This window comes from Papio anubis, chromosome 19 (genome assembly GCF_008728515.1).
Source record: "Papio anubis isolate 15944 chromosome 19, Panubis1.0, whole genome shotgun sequence".
Taxonomy (NCBI): Eukaryota; Metazoa; Chordata; class Mammalia; order Primates; family Cercopithecidae; genus Papio; species Papio anubis.
The window spans coordinates 20,852,603-20,872,429 of NC_044994.1; positions in this window are offsets into that span (position 1 = coordinate 20,852,603).

Sequence of the window (19,827 nt, forward strand, 5' to 3'; positions counted from 1 at the left end):
CTTAAGCAAGAAGCACAATGCTGGAGGCATCACAATCCCTGATTTCAAATTTTATTATGAAACTTCCACAGTTAAAACGGTATGGTGCTGGTATATAAAAAGACACATAGACAAATGCAACAGAATAGAAAACTCAGAAATAAATCACACCCATACAGCCAACTAATTTTGGACAAAGGGACCAAAAATTCACAATAAGGAAAGGATAGTCTCTTCAATAAATAATGTTGGGAAAACTGAATATCCAGATGCAAACAAATAAAACTGGATCTTTATTTTACACTATGCACAAAAATCAGTGCAAAATGGATTAAGACTTAAGCATAAGTCTTGACTACGAAACTCCCAGAAGAAAATATAGAGGAAAAGCTCCATAATTTCATCCTGGCAATTATTTTTTGGATATGATAATAAAAGCACAGACAACAAAAGCAAAAATAAAAGTTAGGACTACATATAAGGTTTCTACACAGAAAAATAAAACAATCAACAAATGCAAAGGCAACCTACAGAATGAGAGAAAGTATTTTTAATCCATATATCTAATAATGTGATAATATGCAAAATACATAAAGAGCAAATCTTAGTTGTTTTCTGTCACTATAATAGAAAACCTGAGCCTGGGTAATTTATAAAGGAAAGAGTTTCTGTAGCTCACAATTCTGGAGGTTGGGAGGTCCAAGACTTGGATAGCCACATCAGCTCAGTTTCTGGTGAAGGCCTTTGCTGCATTATAATACTGGAGAAGCAAAAGGGAAAATGAGTGCATGCGGAGACCAAAAGTGAGAGGTAGCCTCGGTTTATAACCACTCACTCTCAGGGTAACAAATCAAGTCCTCTAAAAGTGAGAACTCACTCCTGAAAGAGAAGGCATTAAACACTCTTAAGAGTCTAGTCATCTCTTACAGGCACCACCTGCCAACACTGCCTCATTGGAGTCCAAGTTTAAACATGAATTTTCGGGGGGAAAAATTATCTTCAAATCATAGCAGAACACATGCAACTCAACAGCCAAAAAAACCCCTGATTTAAAAGTGGACAAAGGACTTAAATAGACATTTTTTCCAAAGAAAACATAAAAATGGCCAAAAAATATGTGAAAGAGTACTTCATATCACTCATCCCCAAATGCAAATCAAAACCACAATGAGATATCCGTCTCACACCTGTTGAGATGGCTACTACCAAAAAGTCAAAAGATAACACGTGTGTGTGAGGATATGGAGAAGAGAACCCTTGTGTACTGTTGGTGGGAATGTAAATTGATACAGCCATTATATAGAAAACTATGAAGTTTCCTCAAAAATTTAAAAACAGAATTACCATATAATCCAGCAACCCCTCTTATGAGGGTAAAATTCAGTAATGTACCCTCTTATGAGGGTAAATGCAAAGGAAATAAAATCACTATCTCAAAGAGATATCTGCACCGCCATGTTCATTGCAGCATTATTCATAATAGCTAAAATATGGAAAAGGCCTAAGTGTTTATAAATGGATGAATGCCGTATGTGTGTGTGTGTGTGTGTGTGTGTGTGTGTGTGTGTGTGTAAAATAGAATGTTATTTAGCTTTAAAAAAGAATGAAATCCTGTCATATGCAACAACATGTATGGCTGGCACTGGAGGACATTCTACTAAGTGAAATAAGCCAGACTCCGAAAGATAAATTTGAATTTCTTAAAAAGACACAAATAACCTTTTCCTTATCCTCAGTTCTATAAACTAAGATGTAATATTTTGTACCAGAGATCTTTCCACAAAACTAGGAGAAGAAATGACAGGGATTCCAAAAATAAAATTAGAGCTATATATTCAAATGTGGATTCCTCAATTGAGATCATAGTTACTCGAGAAGTAATAGTTGTTATAGGAAAACACTTATACCTTAAAACTATTTGACTGCTTTTATTTTGTGATATTGGAACAGTAGGTATTATTTCATAGTCATGCTGGATAGCACTTACGTTGAATGATACCATCATGTTAGCCAAATAGTTCTATAGCTGTAGATTTTCACTTGTTTAATAGGTAATACGGCAATACAAGAGACTGCACGTTACCTCCACCTCCGGCTTTTCAGTTATATAAAACAGCTTATTGTGACCTGTGGAAGGTGCAGTCTTAGTTACATTCCAGCATTTCCCAAGTCTGGAAGCAGAGTCGGGTGACTTTAGACACAGGTGTTATTCTGAAATAATTTGGAAAACATTATGAGCATGTGTATAGGGGCATTTGCAGTGAGTAGCTTGATATGAATATTTGAATTATCTTATCTCATAAAACTTTGATTGATGGTTAATTCTAGGAATAGTAAGAAATTCTTTGCAACTTTATGTAAATATCCTAAGGCACATTTTTCACAGAATTTCCTATATCCTAAATTTTAAAGTAAATTTGTTTCATTGAAAACATTTGCTCGCTGTGGTTTCCCTTGGTGAATGATACCCACAGAAATACTTCTTTACTCCGGAGATCTGATTAGAAGCTGGAAACAAGCACAGATACAGTAAATGCCAGTCCCATAAAAGACTTAAATCAGACAATTGGAAGAAAGCAACAGAGGTGTGGTGGGAGAAGGTTAATAAAATTTTATGCCCACTTTATGGATGAGCTTAACTAAATGCATTCTACCATCCCCGTGCGAGTGTGCATTGAAATTAAAGATGAAAATAAAGGCAAATTGGGCCAACCAACCACTTTATTTGTATGGAAGTAAAAATGTAGAGACCAGCTTTTAGTGCTTAGAGGGTCTGATTTGAAAGACTGTTTTTTTAAGGCACTTTCCTTTCCTTAGGATTTTCTTATTCTATACTGAAAAATTAGGATGACCTGTTTAAATCCAAAAGACTTTTACATATATATTTACCTTGATTGAGTATTACTAATAGCTGTTTTGAAGCATTGATTTTGGTTCTCCACCAGAGTAAACAATATGATAAAAATATCAAGTAACTCAGAAAATAAAGCATACTGATATTTTTCTTTGAATTTGGTCTTATAAGAAATAATTATGTTTTTCAAAGCACATTCTTTTTTCTCATTAAATTCTTACAAAATAAATTCTGAAATTATGAATGCTTATAGTTAGGGAAACTATGCTATAGAGTGAGATATTTGAATATTTAAAAATATCTGATGTAAGCTTTTGATTCCTTAGATTTTCTTCAATGAGAAAAGCACAATATTTTCTATCTACCCTCCATAATATGTATTGACTATGTTGCTAGTTTGGCCCGTGGTATAAGCAGACTTGGATTACAATCTACAGAAATACTAATGTTTTATTTGACCCCTCCTTGATTTTAGGAAGAAAGCCATTTTTTCCTCTGAAACTCTCATAACACAGAAAATATGTAGTGTGCTGTAGTTGATTCCACAACTTGCTCTTTTCACCTTTAATATCTCTTGGAATCAAAATCATACATCATAAAAATGGAGTCATATATAAGGCCAAAATTCCAAGGAACACTTTTTTTTATGGGTTTGTTTTAAAACCCAGAGGAGAGAAAGTTCTCTTTTATATCAAGCAGTTGGATGGAATATCTATCCTTCTTTGCATAACAACTGCTTTCTTTAATCGGTGGATCAGAATCCCACTAGCTTACTATATAAGCAAAGTGCATATCATTCATAAAAGTTACACTCTCAGTCAAGAATGATCAAATGCTTCCAACAAAAAGAAGGCTATAACAGTGTGTTATCCTGGCATGAAGATGGTCAGCTGACGGTATCATTTGTTTTATTTTAATGGGTGGCAATAATGCATTAAAAGCTATTTTATTAAAAGTTAATATTTATATTTGAATAAGTGGATTTAGGTAGGCATAAGAAAAATCTTCACTTAGTTATTAAATCAGTTTTATATTATCCAAAGAAAAAGCTTCACACCAAATGTATGTAAATCACTGACTTTCAGAGCACCGAAGGGAATGTACTTTATACTATAACTTAAATACTAATGAAATCAACTGAAAATGATAGTCATTAGTCAGCTGTGCCTTGATAGGGTTCCCTGTGGACTGAAATAAATTTACCATTAGAAATGGATTCTCTCACAGTCCACAGTGAGCATTTAATTTTTTCTTCAAGGCAGATTTAAATTTGATACTTAATGCATAGTGGTTGGCTTTTTTCAAAAGTTTTAGATAGCATGCTTTGTATTTGCAACTTATATTCAGTTTTCAAATGCTATGGGCCTGTGTGAAATGTATAGGATAGATAGTTATAATCACCAATAGAAACATACTAATTATTAAAAAGCTCAAGCCAAATCCTAATAGGAGTAAAACATATGTTCATCTCTATATCTTGAGTCTTGATTGCGGAGCAGCTCTGCAGAAATTGGAGAGCAAATGTGTATAATATTATTACATCCTTCTAGGTTAAGATACAGTTAGAATTATGTTAGGTGTGGATATTGAAAATAGTGCTAATATTTATAAATTTATCATGTGATAATCCTACAACAATGCAAATATATGCATGCATACTGATGCATACTCTTTGGGGGTGACATGAGACACAAATTTCAAATACATTTGTACAAATATATTGAGAATCAATAAGGAGGGAAAGTAAGGTCAGGAAAACTACTTTATAAAAAAATTGCGTGTATACTTGTTATCACAGAAAATAGATGAATTTCTAAAATTAATATAGTATATCTTGCTATGTAGACACAGCATTCAGTGAAAATACCCTATCTTTGAAATTGTTTGGTAAGTTTTGGTATTGGAATTTTGGAAGAAAAATTGCACCATGAGTTTTAAGCAAAAACTACCCAAATGTGTTTATATAAAATAGCTTAAATTTGTTTCATTACTACCAAAGATCCTATTGTGCATAAATATAGATTTACTTTACCTCAGTATCCAAATTAGTTGCTGGGGATATCTAGAAGGGAATTTACCTCTTCCAAACCAGTACAGTATTAAAAAAATATGGTGATAGATGCTATTAATTAGCTTTGTGTGAGTATATGGTTTTGAAAGCTAACAGTATTATATACTAGGGGTCTCTAATCTTTAGGCTGCCTACTGGTACTGTTCGTGGCTTGCTAGGAACCGGGTCACACAGCATGAGGTGAGCGGCCAGGAGTGAGCATTACCACCTAAGCTCCTCCTCCTGTGAGATCAGTTGGGGCATTAGATGCTCATAGGAGGGTGAATTCTTATTTGTGAACCGTGCATGTGAGGGATCTAGGTTGCATGCTCCTTACGAGAGTTTGACTAATGCCTGATGATCTGATGTGGAACGGTTTTATCACAAAACCATCAGACCTCCTTGCCCCATCCAATGTGTCCATGGAAAACTTGTCTTTCATGAAACTGGTGCCTGGTGCCATAAGGTTTGGGGACAGCTGTTACATACCTTTCATATGATAACAGCAATTGAACTTCAGGGAAACGTGTGACAATATTTTCTGTAATTTTTGCAATACTTTTCTGGGTGTGCAAATTGTTAATATATTTTGTTTAATTTTACCATTAAAGAGCAACATATAGTGAGGAATTTTCTCACACACAAAAAAACATGGAAATAAATACAAATGGCCAAGTAGATCCAAGGCAGGAGCAGATAACTCACAGACAAAGAGGTGTAAACCTGTTAAGATTATTCTTAAAGTTTAGATGTATTTAATAAAATTAAGTCTAATGAGATGCAAAGTATAACTGCTAATTTATATTTACTTTTTAATTAATGATATCTAATTTCTATATATTTATAATTTCTCTATAATACTGATATCAATTATATATAAACACACATACACATATATTTATATACATAAAACATGTAAATGCATAAACATATGTACTTATATATAGGGTTCATGATAAGTTTAATTGAGTAGACTTCTTAGGGAAAATTATTTTGATTCTTTAACTACTACCCTTGGAAAGTTTTCCTAAAGAAATAACAAATTTATCTGTGTTATTAGGTTCCTAATGACATTTAAAAATAATTACTTATTTATACTTAAAAGCATTAAATTGTGTTTTTATATTGGGTTATAATTTTTAATGTAAAATACGAAGGAAAAACAGGCAAAATGACAATAAAGAATGTTATGTCTGTAGAACTTGTGAACATTCTATCCAGGAATACTATCCAGATGTGGGAGCTACTTGTTTTGGTCAAACTGTGCACTTCTGCACGCTTTGTCTCTGCAAACCACCCTGATCCCTTTGAGATCACCATGGTAGAAAGAACCACTACTGACGAAAGGGTATTTTATCCCTCTGTTCTGTGACAGACATTTGAAAATAATTAACTCAGATGACAGGTCAGAACAAAGTCTTTGGCTATATCTAGGCCTTTATCACCTAAGGCAAGGCTGCCAGTTGGAGTTGAAAATAAGAAGAGGGGCCTTTGCTATACATCTGTGCTCTTATTCATCCTGATCACCTCTGTTTCTTTCTTTTACCACCTTTCTGAGAAACCTGTTAAGACCTTCAAGTGATGTATTTGAGGCTGGGAAAAGGAGGAAGAAGGAACCAAAAAATGTGATGGCATATTGTCAGAGGATATAAGTAGAGAAGAGACATCTAGCTATCTGACTCTGGATAAGACTATAGCATTTCTCAAGGAACGTATTTCATATTTTATTGATACTTGCTCTGCAGAATTTACATCAGCTAATCCTAGAGAGTGAATGGGGCCCATGTATGCAGTTGTTTGCTTAAATGTAGGAATGGAAGTGGAAAAAAATGCACACAAAAATCCTCAATGTTTGGGCAGGTTTTGGATTAGTAAAGCAAACAGCAAAAATATATTCTAGAAAATCAGAAACTCCTCTATCTGCTAGAGCACATTCCTGTAGTTCCATGATAATAAATGATTGTTTCTCCCAGGACTTGAAAAAGATTGTATTTCATGTATAATAGGTCTCTTTTGAATCAACTGGCCTCTGCCCCAGGAAGCTGCCAGCAAAGGGAAAAATCGGAAAAAAAAAAAAGTCTGCATTCTTGTCACGTGAAAAGATGATGAAATTTCAGGAGCAATATTGAATATTTCATAATGTCTTATTTTTCTCTCTCCCTCTAATTTACATTTCATTCTAGATTCTCCAGAAGGAAAGGGCAAAAATAAACAAAAATTCCACTTGTTAAGTGTCAGGACAAAAATGTTTAGGTATGGTTTGTGTGACGTTGAATTCGAATCCATGTATCACTAATAACATAAAGTTTATCACAAATGAATTAAAAAAATGATAAGTTTATTTTACAAAATAGAAGTCTGCTAGGTATCAAAAAAGTTCAAGTGCTGGATATTTATTGACTCTTTTTGTCTTCCACAAAATATAAGCATAATTTGGACATATCTTAGTGAACCAGAATATTTTGTTGTCAGCAATTGCCATTTTGAGTTGACTTTTCTAGAAATGTCTGATCTGATTTTGTGATAACTCAATTTCTGCCTTAGACCTGATACCTGAAAAGCTAGCTGAGTTTTTGGGCTCCAAGGAGGGGTAGGGAAGAGTTTAAAACTCATTGTGAACCATCATTGATAGAAGGATACTGAGTAGCGATGACCTTCCATCTTTATGTAACAATTTGTTTGGTAATGACACAAGGCAGAGTATCATGCAGTGGGCTATTCCATCCCCAAATCCTGTTGGCAGAGCTGATCACAAAAACTCTTTTGCTCCTGTCAGTGAGCTAACAGCATGTGACATTGAATGACCCAGCAAAGCAGATGTGTTAGTACCAAAGCAACAGCCACATTTTCTCTATCACAACAGTGAAATGTACCTTCCTAAATGTCATATGCTTGTGGCTGTGAACATTCCAATTTCTCCCTCAGTTCACTATCTCTATAGTGTACATCCATGTGAAGCTGTGCTTTATTGCTTTCTGCCTTTCCAACAATCAACCCATTTGTACCTTTTTCTAATATTGTAACATTTACTAAGTCTGGCTGTTTTGAAATGTCATTCTTCCCCCTTTAAAATATTTTCATTCACTTTTATCAATAGAGCCAAGCTACGTGCATTTCAGGAGAAGCAAAAACTCAAAAGAACTTTGCCAGATTTGCTACTTGGGAAAGATCTGTGCATTTGGCAGACAACTGTGATATGTGTAGTGTAATTGCACATAGAAGCCGTGCTGATAACAAGAACAAGAAAACCACTCTGTGACAGTATGTATGATAACAGAAAGAGAGAGAAAGAGATAAAACAAAAAGAGGGAGCGAGAGCAGGCACCAGATCCTGTAAAGTTGTATCCTGCACTTGCACAAACTTGTATTAGTTATCAACTACTTCACTTCACCAGCACTGTAAGTCACTTACATCACACTCTGTTGTTAGTATCATGTAACAAAATTGAAAATGGGGGTTCTGAATTAAAATAGGCAGGGTTAGTGAACTTCATGAATTTTCTGAATAGGTCAAAATCTTATACTAAGCAGGACTTTGAATTTTCTTTTGCAGTAAATTGTACTGCACTAGAGTGAAAAATCATGTCATATTTTATTATTAAACCTGGAATCTCAAATCAGGGATCAATGAGACTTCAAAAAGTGTACTTCTTAAGAGTTGCCAGTGGCAAGCATGACCACATGGTTTCCAAAGCTTTACCTTCTTTCTTTCATTTTTCTTAACTTTTTCATTTCAGGCTGTCTTTTCACAAGTTTTCACAAATACTAGAAAATCAGTTACTAAATCCAGATGCTAGGGTCAAGTCAACCTAAAATTCTCTTAAATACATTTTTTGAAAAAAGGAATATTTGGAGAACTCTACTTAAGACATGATATCCCCATTTTATGCAGAAAAAGTAGCAATAATTATTTCCAAGTAATTGCCAAATGTACTTAGCATACTTAAAACTATTTCCACAAACATTTATTAAATACTTTAAAAATTTTCCATAGGACACTCAATTTTGTGATCTTTTTCTCCTATTTTGAATTTTTAATAAAAGTTAGGCATTTGTATTGTGAAACTGTAATACAATTCCTTCTGCTGGGATTTCAAAATTGCTTTGTTCAGTAATCTAATAGAGTTCAAAATATAAAGGATACAGTGGAGCATTGTTCATACTATATACCGATAAGCTATGCAAAGCAATAACCTTCCTTTCATTTTGTCTAATCTGAATGATTACATCAATACATGCACACACATGTTTATATATTGGAGCGTACATAGCTGCCTGTGTACCTTAATTTATACCTTTAGTCAAAATAAAGTCTTGATTCTTATACTTACAGCTTCCACTGCACAAGAGGAGTGTCAAATACTATCAGTTAAATTAGCAAGCACATTTTCAGGGAAATTGATTTTTGGAGTCTGAAATCCCTGAAATCACTCAAAGTCCTTGTTGCTTTTCAGGTGCCCCATTAATCTTTATAGGACTCTATTGACATTGGTGTCGGCTGCGTTCCCTTGCAGAGCTTAGGGCAGATGTGAGCAGAACATCACAACCCAGGGATTCAGTTCTAATTCAACAGAACTCACATTACTCCTTTAAACTAAACAGAAAATGATATAGAAGGGATTTGTAAAGACAAGGGTGTAAATTACAACAATGGTGCTGAACTATTCCTTGATGAAGCTGGTTTCAGGGAAGAGCTTGTTTCTTGAATTACCTCCGTTGCCACTTTATGTGGCTTGAAATTTAATAAGAGTGGGTCTCAAAGCCAAGGAAGTGCTTCTCATCCAAATGCTGCCTCCTCTGGTGCATACTTAGGAGTATGGGAAGCAGCTAAGACTGGAAGTGTTGGTAGGAAAAAAAGAATAAAGTGAAGCCAAATCTGCAAACCCTATCTATAGAGATAAAAAAAGAGCTATCAATGAAACTGAAGTTTAAAATAATAAATAAGGCAAAATCATTAAAAAAAAAACTATAATGTGACAATGTTTTCTTCCACATCCAGCTGGAGCTAAACTGGGTAGTCTGAGCCCTATTTAATGAGGATTCTATGAAAGTGTCCTTCTTCCCTGAAAGAAAAACAAAGATAAAAAGTTACTGTGGATTTTTCAGAATTTTCAACAATAGCTGTATTTCTCTTGCAGGTAAAAAGAATAAAATTTTAAAAACACTTAGGAAGAAGTAGTTTTCCAAATTGTTAGCATTATTTCTAGGAAAACAAAACCTGTTGTTGGTTTCCGCTCTGGCATATCACTTGCAAACTCTGTTGCCATTGTGGCCTTTCTTAGATTCAGTTCTCAGGATAGAGCAATTAGCAATCCATTTGTGAATGCAGGACACACAAACAGACTTTCTGTCCATATACGCTAAATTGTGCATGTAATGTAGATGGTGTGGTTAAGAAATACTGGTTATTTACTGAAAATATGACCAATTTTACAGCAAATATTTAAAAATAACTGAGACAGGAGTAATGACTCTGTGGTGAACAATAAAAGACCATAATGATTGCAGTGATGACATGGTCCCATTGCTTAGGAAGTCAGAATAAGTATGTTAAACCATGAGATACAATGCTTTTTTTCAAAGCAGCATTCTCTTTCATCTGAAAATGAGAGAAACTAAATATAGACAGACAGATAAAAAAGATTTACACCATTTTCAAGGTAATTTATTTTCAGTGCTTACTTTCTCAGCTTTATTTTCTGTATTAAACTCCATAAAAGTTCTCTTGATTAAGTTTTCCCCCAAGCATCTCTGAGTGAAGCAGTCCAAAACATACATGGATTTGGTCATAAAGTGCATTTTATTCCTCTTGTCAAAACAACAAAAAAAGTCAGTATGATATCTGGAATCACATAAAACAGACTCAAGAGAAGGAGAGATGCATTAAAATCTTCTAATATCTGACACTCATAGAGAATAACTGCATGAGGATGATTCAGACACTTACGCTTGATATTAACCGGAAGAAAACATTCACTTTCTGTTATTTAAGAATTGCATATGGGCAGGCTTTAGTTATCATTTTTCCTCTGGGTATACTGATAAATTTGAAAGCACAAAAGAGTGGAATATTAAAGTTGACTCATCATTTCGCCAAAAAAACATGTGGCTGTTTATGTGAATTATACATCACTGCCACTTTAAATAAATGTTGGAAAAAGAAAACTTGGATGTATAATCCTGGTGAACATTTTAAAAATGGAGATTCTTTCTACAGATAGACAAGAGGTTTTTAAACAACTTAAACACTGATCCTCATAAACCTCCACTGGGTTAACCTGTGATTCTAATGGACAATGTGATCACACAAGACATAGCAGAGTGTAACCAGGATAGCAGATCGCTTCACTGCCAGCCACAAGGATCATCCTTAAGTGAGAACCACAGCCAAAGTTTCCAACTGCTACGGACTGAATGTTTCTGTCCACCCCAAATTCATATGTTGAAGATAAATCTCTAATGTGATGGTATTTGGAGGTGGGGCCTTTGGGAGCTAATTAGGCCCATTCTTAAGGGGAAACCCTCAAGAATGAGATTAGTGTCCCTATAAGTGGAGAAGAGACCAGAACTATCTCTCAGCCATATAAAAATACTATGAGAAAATGACCATCTGTAAACCAAGAGGGGGGCCCTTGCCAAGAACCCGACCATATTGGCACCATGGTCTGAGTCTTCCAGCCTCCAAAACTGTGAGAAATAAATGTTTGTTATTTAAGTCATGAAGTCAGTGGTGTCTTGTTACTGCAGCCAAAACTGACTAAGACAACAATCTTACACAGATCATCAAATTTTTCTTGTGCTTTCCAGTATACAAAATAAATTCACTTGAGTTCCTTTAATCCTTATAATAACTCAATGGACCAGGTACAAACTCAATGGGTCAGCATAGATGGGTAGATCTTCATGCTACCCATGGCGAAGACACAAAATGAGGTTTGGAGACATTGTGCAACTTACATAAAGTCACAGATCTGACAAATGACTTAGTGGGATAAGACTCCCATTCTTCATACTACTAAGATAATGTTCTATCCATTAGACAAGTCTTTTCTCAACTTCTTTTTTTTTTTTTTTTTTTACCACTTCGATTTTTTTTTCCCTTTTGTTTTATGGACTTTGTGTTTTGAAAGATTGTGTTAACTAAATGACTCAACACTTATCAAATGGTCGTCACTGTAGCTTTACCATACACAAGTAAATACGGAACTTTCCTTGTGTTCTCAAATGGGAAACAGACAGTGTAAGCTTCTTACTCTCTTAGAGCATTCTGAGACTTACTATACCATACCCACCTCACCTCCCACTGAGAAAATAACCCCAGGATCTATCTATCATACACCAGTGTCAGTTTGGCAGCTTTTCTTCTGCCACTCATGAAGCCTGAGGAGAGTATTTGGATGAATGTAGAGAAAAATGGAACATTTTGAAATAGCTCGAAGTCTTTTTAGAGACTACTGGAAGCAGGGAGGAGAATGAGGATATTACATACTTCATATTTTTTCCCAGGGTTGACCTTGCTTTATATATAAAATGAAAAACAGAAATGAGATAATGGCCATAATTTAATGACTAAAGTAAATAGTTTACTGAAGGTCAGATGGATTATTTTTAGCCTTCATAATAAGCAAATCAAATCACTGCCTGATTCAGATGGTCAAATGATGCACAGTTGAATATAAAAATAACTGAACATGACAGATAATTTGAACTGTGCCCAGTTAGCAACTACATGATTTGTGTTAACTTCGCAAAAGCAACTTGCTAAAGACCTACAATAGCTAACGTCCACACAGATGTTAAAGAAGTAGAAGGTTCAACCCCCAGCCAGAACATTCTGAAAATGCAGCCTATTCAATGCTGAATAAGAATGTGAGGAGGCCTCTGACTAATACAATTCCGGTCACACTGTAGAGTTATGAAATATGAACCTACTTTATCCATCAATTACACTTCAGGAAGTACTGGTAAGCCTTAAGTTGGCAATTAAATTCAAACAGACAATCTAATATTCACAAAAGACATATTGCATGTGTGTTAGCTTTATCATTTGCGCATTTTCCTTTGTACTTTTAATAATTTTTATTCTGTGCAATCCAAACTCCTTAGCAGACCATGACTTTTACAACAGATTTTCAGATAACCGTTACTGTCTTCTCTATACACACTTATTTAGTCTCACCAAGCTCCTTGAGATTCCCCTCGTCTTACCTTGCTTTTTCGTGTCACTTCACTGTTCCACAGGACTGCCCCTCTTTCCTTTAAATCTTTCCTACACTTATCAACTTGATGAACTCCTATTTATCACTCACAATCTTCTTTGTGGAGTCTTTCATGATGTCTCACCTTTCTCCCCACTCTATGCAGAGCTAGGTGTTCTCTTCTCTTTGATCCTGTGACATGTTTTTGATTGAGTGCCTTGGTTATGGTCTTTTTGACATTTTATTAGCTGTCCATGTACTGCCGCCCACCCCACCCCCCCCCCCCCAAGAATTCAAGCTCCAGAAAGAGAGAACTGTAGTATATTGATATATGAATCTTTGGAGTTTAGCTCAAAACCTGGCACAAAGCAAGTGTTCAATAAACGTTTGTTGAATAAATGTCTTAGGTCAGATTCCCTAGAAACAGAACCTGAGACTGAAATTCTTATCCAGTGATTTATTGAAGGAGCTCCCTTAGGAGAAGCCTGAAAGGAAGCGGGGGAAAGGATAGAAAGCTGAGAAAGGAACCAACCAAATAAGTGATTTCAGCTGAGTTCTAGGCTCAGCCTGATCCCAGGATGTCTCTGGAGTGTGAGGGACACCCCAGAGTTGTTCCCTCTTGAGGCAACAGGGCTTGTGTCCAGTATCCTTATGTCATTCAGTTTTTAACTGTGGGCCACCTGGAGAGAGAATATGAAAAATTCCAGGCATTTCCAAGCAAGTCTTGGAAGACTGCCCAGCAAGTCTCCCGAGAAGGGATACAGTTGAATATTTATCATTCATAGCAACTCCAGGGTGGGTGCACTGTCCCACGAAAGGGATACAGTTGGGTGAGGTTAATACTCATCTTTCATAGCAACCCCAGGGTGGGTGCGCTGTCCCAGGAAAGGGACCTGGTTAGGGTAACAGTGTTTACTGCCTCCTCCCAAAAAAGATTTAAGATTCTTCTTTTATACACATCATAAAACATGTTCCCAGAGAAAATTTGACTAATAGGAATTTCCAAACTTCTGGAAGTACAAATTTCTGCATCAATCCTTTAATTGTTCTTTTTACCAAAATAAACTCAGGGACTGAAATGGAATAGGAAATGATAATGAGGGTGTTTATGCATCAAGTACACACCCATTCTCCAAACTATTGTGTATAATAATGCACATAAAATAGAATTATGAATGTGGAATACCAGAAAGAGTTCATACTAGCAATCAGACATCCGGTTCAAATACTAGTTTTGCCTGTGTAGCCCAAGGCAGATCACTGTCCCTCTCATCTCAGTTTTCTCCTTTGGGAAATGATGATGATAAGATCTACTTCATATGTTTCTGGTAAAGATTAGACAAAAAATACATAAACAACCTTACAAGGTACTTAGCACAGAGTTAGGGTGGTGTTATATATTATTTCACTTTATTTATTTACTGTATTAAAAAACAAATATAGTTCTTGGCAGCACATTCTACTAATACTCTTTCATAATGAGAGTCCTCTTTCAATATTTTAGAATATTTTTGAAGTACAGGATGCATAGTAGGGAAGAAGCTCAGCTCATTCTTATGTTCAGCTTAAAGACCGAATCTAACCACCTTAGAAAACATTTCTACTTCCTCTAATCACTCTTTTTCATTACCCTAAGTTACTACCTTCAGAGCACTAATCACTATGTAAAATTGTTTAAATGTGTTACCTCTTTTGGTTTTATTGTCTACTACTCTCTCCAAGTAAAATCTAATCTTTTCAAGGGTAGCTACCTATTTTCTTGTTCAATGTAGCATCATTGTCATCAAACTCTGCCTGACACATTGTTGGTAGTTAATAAATAACTGACCAACTGTCTTACAGCTCTTTTAAATTATCTTATGAAAATCTCAAGCTTGTTTTGACTTACGGGCAGGGTTAAATGTGTTTCCACTTAGAAGAGATTAAAGGCCACACCTGCTATAGCTATTCTGTGACCTATGTGAGCACACTTCATTTCAGAGAGACAGGTATGTCACTAGTATTAATATTCACTTAACCATTAATTATAATAACTCTTAGCAAACTCTTAATTCAGATTCTCAATTCAAGCAAAGTTGCAATTCTGTGCACTTCAAAATACTACTACCACTCCAAGAACAGGGTAAATAGACAAGTCACAGAATTGTCATATAGTTCTTGAATTACCATGATAACCAAAAAATGATTCCTTATACTTGTGTGGGATAAGAAAAAATAATACTTCATAATTGTATAGTATTTTGTATGCATCACCATATTTCATCCTATGAATGTCTCTATACATAGTGATATTTTGTTTATTCATTTGTTTTTCAAAATTTTCTGCTGATATCTAGCATGCTTTCTTGATGGGGTCTTTAGACATATGTAAATATAAATTTATATTTTTCTACATTATGACTTTTTAAAGATGTTTTAGATTCTTAATTTGCTTGATTGTATTTGCAGTTAGATGTGAATAGCAGTCTCATCTTTTTCCTTTATGTGGCTTAATACAACACAACCCACTTTAGAACCTTGAACGACCAAAGTTAGAGTTAGTGGTAATATTGCTAGCAGTCAAAAAAACAAAGAAGGAAAAGAGGTTTGAGGTTTAATGTAATTACATAAATGTATGCATGGGTATCTGAGGGTTCCTAGTGTTGACTTACATTTACCACTGTCCTGGTTGCTGATGAGTGTAAATATATGAATGGTGGTGATTCTCATTGCTTTTACTACTCTGTTCTCTTCCTCTTGATATACCTGTAAGACGTGATTCATCTCTGCAACAGAACACTAATGCAGTAAAAAAATACAAAACAATTATCTGAGAAATATTATTTTTTCTTTCACCTTAGAGGTTAATATAAGTACTTATAGTTACATAATCCAAAGAGTTAATTTTCTATATTTACTCCAATAATCTTTCTCAGACACATATAGAAAAATCTGGCAAAATTCAAACATGCTGAAGATCAGATCAAATGGGATATTGTGTTTGACCAAGTGGTTACTAAACATTTGTTGAGAAAAAATATATATTCAATGATTTAAGGATTGCATATTGAGTAACTCTATTTATTTTCAGTTTCACATTTAAATTTGAAATATACACACTAAATATCTAGACTTTATTTCATCTGAAGTCTGAATGTCTGCCCATTCCAAGGTGATGGATGAATTATGTAAAGAAAATATAACTCAGTCCATAACTTTTGAGTTAGAAAATTGTTTCTTCTCATTTACTAAATTACTCAGTAACAATTTAATGGGTAAAGGGAGAAAAGGAATACTAAAAAAGAAACTGAAAATCTAGGCTCACAGAATGAATAAGACGAGAATTTTTCAGACGAATGCTTTAGATTCTATCAATGAAAAAGTACCTGATTTAAAAAATGAATGTTTCATATTGGAAAGAAATTAAATTCCCCTAGATCCCTGCTAAAAGTTTCATTGCATTTCCAAATTAAACAACTCTTTCAGGAACTGCTCAATGTGTCAGTCATCTTTAATAATTGAATTTGCTCCAAGAAATAAGCAAATAAAGAGCTTCTGATTTTTATTCAATGTCTTTATCACATTGGACAACTTCATTATGATGTCACAAGCCAAACAACTGAACAGAAAGACTGTGAAACTGTGTGACTTAGGGCTGCAGTGATCATTTGCAGGACCCACAGGGAGATCTGTTTCTGAATATGCAAAGATCTCTTTTTTCACCCTAGCTTTAAAGTTTCCTTTGGTCTGTTAGTTTTCTAAGCGTACTCATACCTAAAATAAAATTAGCAAGTCACGTGAAATGTGACATGGTATAAATGTTTTGGGATGATATTTGCAAAGTTCTTTAAATATAAATTTCTACCATTCAGATAAATATCAGGTAAAGATATTTCATTGCAAAATTTCAAGGCAAGTAATTGATGTGCCTCATAAGCAGTGTTTAAGTTTGTTGTCCTCTGTGAAATAATGTGTAGTTGGGTCCATACTAGTCTATATTTATGTTCATATTAAGCAGATTATTTTATAGGCTAAGTACTTCTTGCAATAAATTAAGGTTTTAGTAAATTAAATTATTATACTTAATTCAAGTTTTCTTTATTTAACTAATAATACTTTGTTCCTTTATTTTATTGGATGAGATGTAGACCATAATAACAACAAACTGAAAAGAAGAAAAAATAACAGACATGAGTCCAAGGGACATCGCCAACAGCCAATGGTTTTCCTCTCCATAATTGCTACAAAGCTATATTTCTAACCCAACCCATTTCTAAATCATTTCACTTCCCTGCAGCCTTTATCAGTTCTCAGTCAGCTTGAAATAGTTTTTCCCTATATGAGGTAATTTTCCACAATAGACTATTTAACATATTATTTTTTCTTTTATTTAGAAATACGATATATATATGTGTGTATCTATGTGTGTGTGTGTGTATATATATATGGAGAGAGAGACAGAGAGAGAGAGTGAGAGAGCTATATACTTAGTAAATGTAGACAGGAACAAATAAGGAAAATGTACTCTCATTACTCATCACCATAGAAAGTTGCTATTAACTTTCTGTTGTATGCATACATAAATTGTAAAAATGACATTATGTGGTACAATCTGTTTTGCTATTTAGTGTGGTCACTTGACAATCTATTATGAAGATATTTTCATTTCAATTAATGTATTTCACCCTATAGTTGTTATTCATTATCGCAATTCTGCTATGATCCTACTCGTGTCTAAACCTTCCTTGAAGGAAGCCTGATAGTTCTTTTATCAGCATTCATACTTTATATTGCTGTCTTTTACCTAATTTTGTCGAGAACATATATTATGCTTCCTTGACCTGTATTCTCAGATATCTTGAGGTTTAATGTAATTACATAATACTTGATTGTACTTTTTTCATTATGATGTCACAAGCCAAACAACTGAACAGAAAGATTGTGAAACTGTGTGACTTAGGGCTGCAGTGATCATTTGCAGGACCCACAGGGAGATCTGTTTCTAAATATGCAAAGATCTCTTTTTTCACCCTAGCTTTAAAGTTTCCTTTGGCCCAGGAAATTTTTATTCTTTCCTCTTTTCGCCGTTAGCTTGTTTCCATTCATTCTGTGTTCTATTCAGGAAAATAGACCATCTGGACGTTGGGTCTCTTTTGTCACTTATCACATTCTCTTTGCTTTTCTATTATTTTTGTGACCTTTTTCTCTGCATCCCAGAAAATCTTCTTAAATATCTTTCCTACATCACAGATTTACATTTTGCAAATTATGGTCAATGTTTTCATTCCCATTTCAAATATCATTCAAAATTCTGTTATGACATTTTTCCACTTCTCTTAAACTTTTCTAACCTCTATTTTATTTTCATTTTCAAGCATTTCACTTCCTTTTCATAGAAATCACATCTGGGCCGGGCGCGGTGGCTCAAGCCTGTAATCCCAGCACTTTGGGAGGCCGAGACGGGCAGATCACGAGGTCAGGAGATCGAGACCATCCTGGCTAAGCGGGTGAAACCCCGTCTCTACTAAAAAAAAAAAAAAGAAAAAAAAAAAGAAATCACATCTGCCTTTACTTCCTTAGAGCAAACAGATTCTATCTCATTTTGCTTTTGTTTCCTGTTAAATATATTATTAAAAACCCATTGTCTTTATCCACTTTTAAATTACTTTATATTTTTATATGGTAGAATAGCTTTAATAAGTCCCCTGTTATTTTTTTTTTTTTGCCTCAAATGAAGTGACGACACCCCTGGCCTTATATTTTGCTGCTAAATGTTGTAAAAGCTCCATCTTTACATCCACTCACTCTATTGGTATCTAATGCCCATATAAGAAGCCTAAGGCCAAAGCAAACTCAGGGGAAAGGAAGATGTACCAGAGATTGAATATCGTCCCAGGAGGTAAAATCTTCTCTGTGTTAAAAAGACTTCTCTGTGCTCATTAAAAATACTTTCAGATGCCAGCTTTCATCATTTAAATTTTTGTGCATCCTGGTCTCTGTTCTAGGTACACAATATAGTGTAAAATTGTATATAATTGTATACAATTATAGTATAAAACTGTGGTCAGCTTCCTTCAAGTGGCTGTTTTCATTGTGGAAGGACCCATTGCTGCACCAGAGAAGAGCTTTAAAGCACCATGTTAGGTCTCACCTTTCAAAAGAGCACTCATCATGATAAAAAGCCCTTTTAGAGAAAGTAAGCTCTTAAAGGTTATCCTAATGGTTCTTCTAGCAGCCAAGTTTCTGAGTGCTGTGGAATCACCATGGTAAACCAGGTTCAAGTGGATTGGCTTCCACCTGGCACAGGACACCAGAATCTGGTCTTCTACATTTTATGTTTAAAATCTTATAGGTGAATTTGAATAAATAAAAAGGAATCAATGAAAGGAGAATGTTCAGTAGGATTCGTTCCATATTAAAATTATTCTATAATTTTACTATTTTCCCTTGATGTATATATGCATAACTAGATATAAATATATTAGTATATGTGTAGATATATTGGTATACAAAATATATATACACACATATATATGTTTTACATATAAAACATAAATAGAGCCTTTCTATATACTTTATTTACTAAATGTTTACAAGAAATATAAAGTTCCTTATTTGTTTAAAAGATTATTTAATGACTGATTATAAAATATAATTGAAGTCCCTTCTTTTACATTCCAATGAATGTTAAATTTAATTTTGAATTTCCTGGGAACCACAACAAATAACAATATATTATAGATTATTCACATATGGTCAATGAAAAT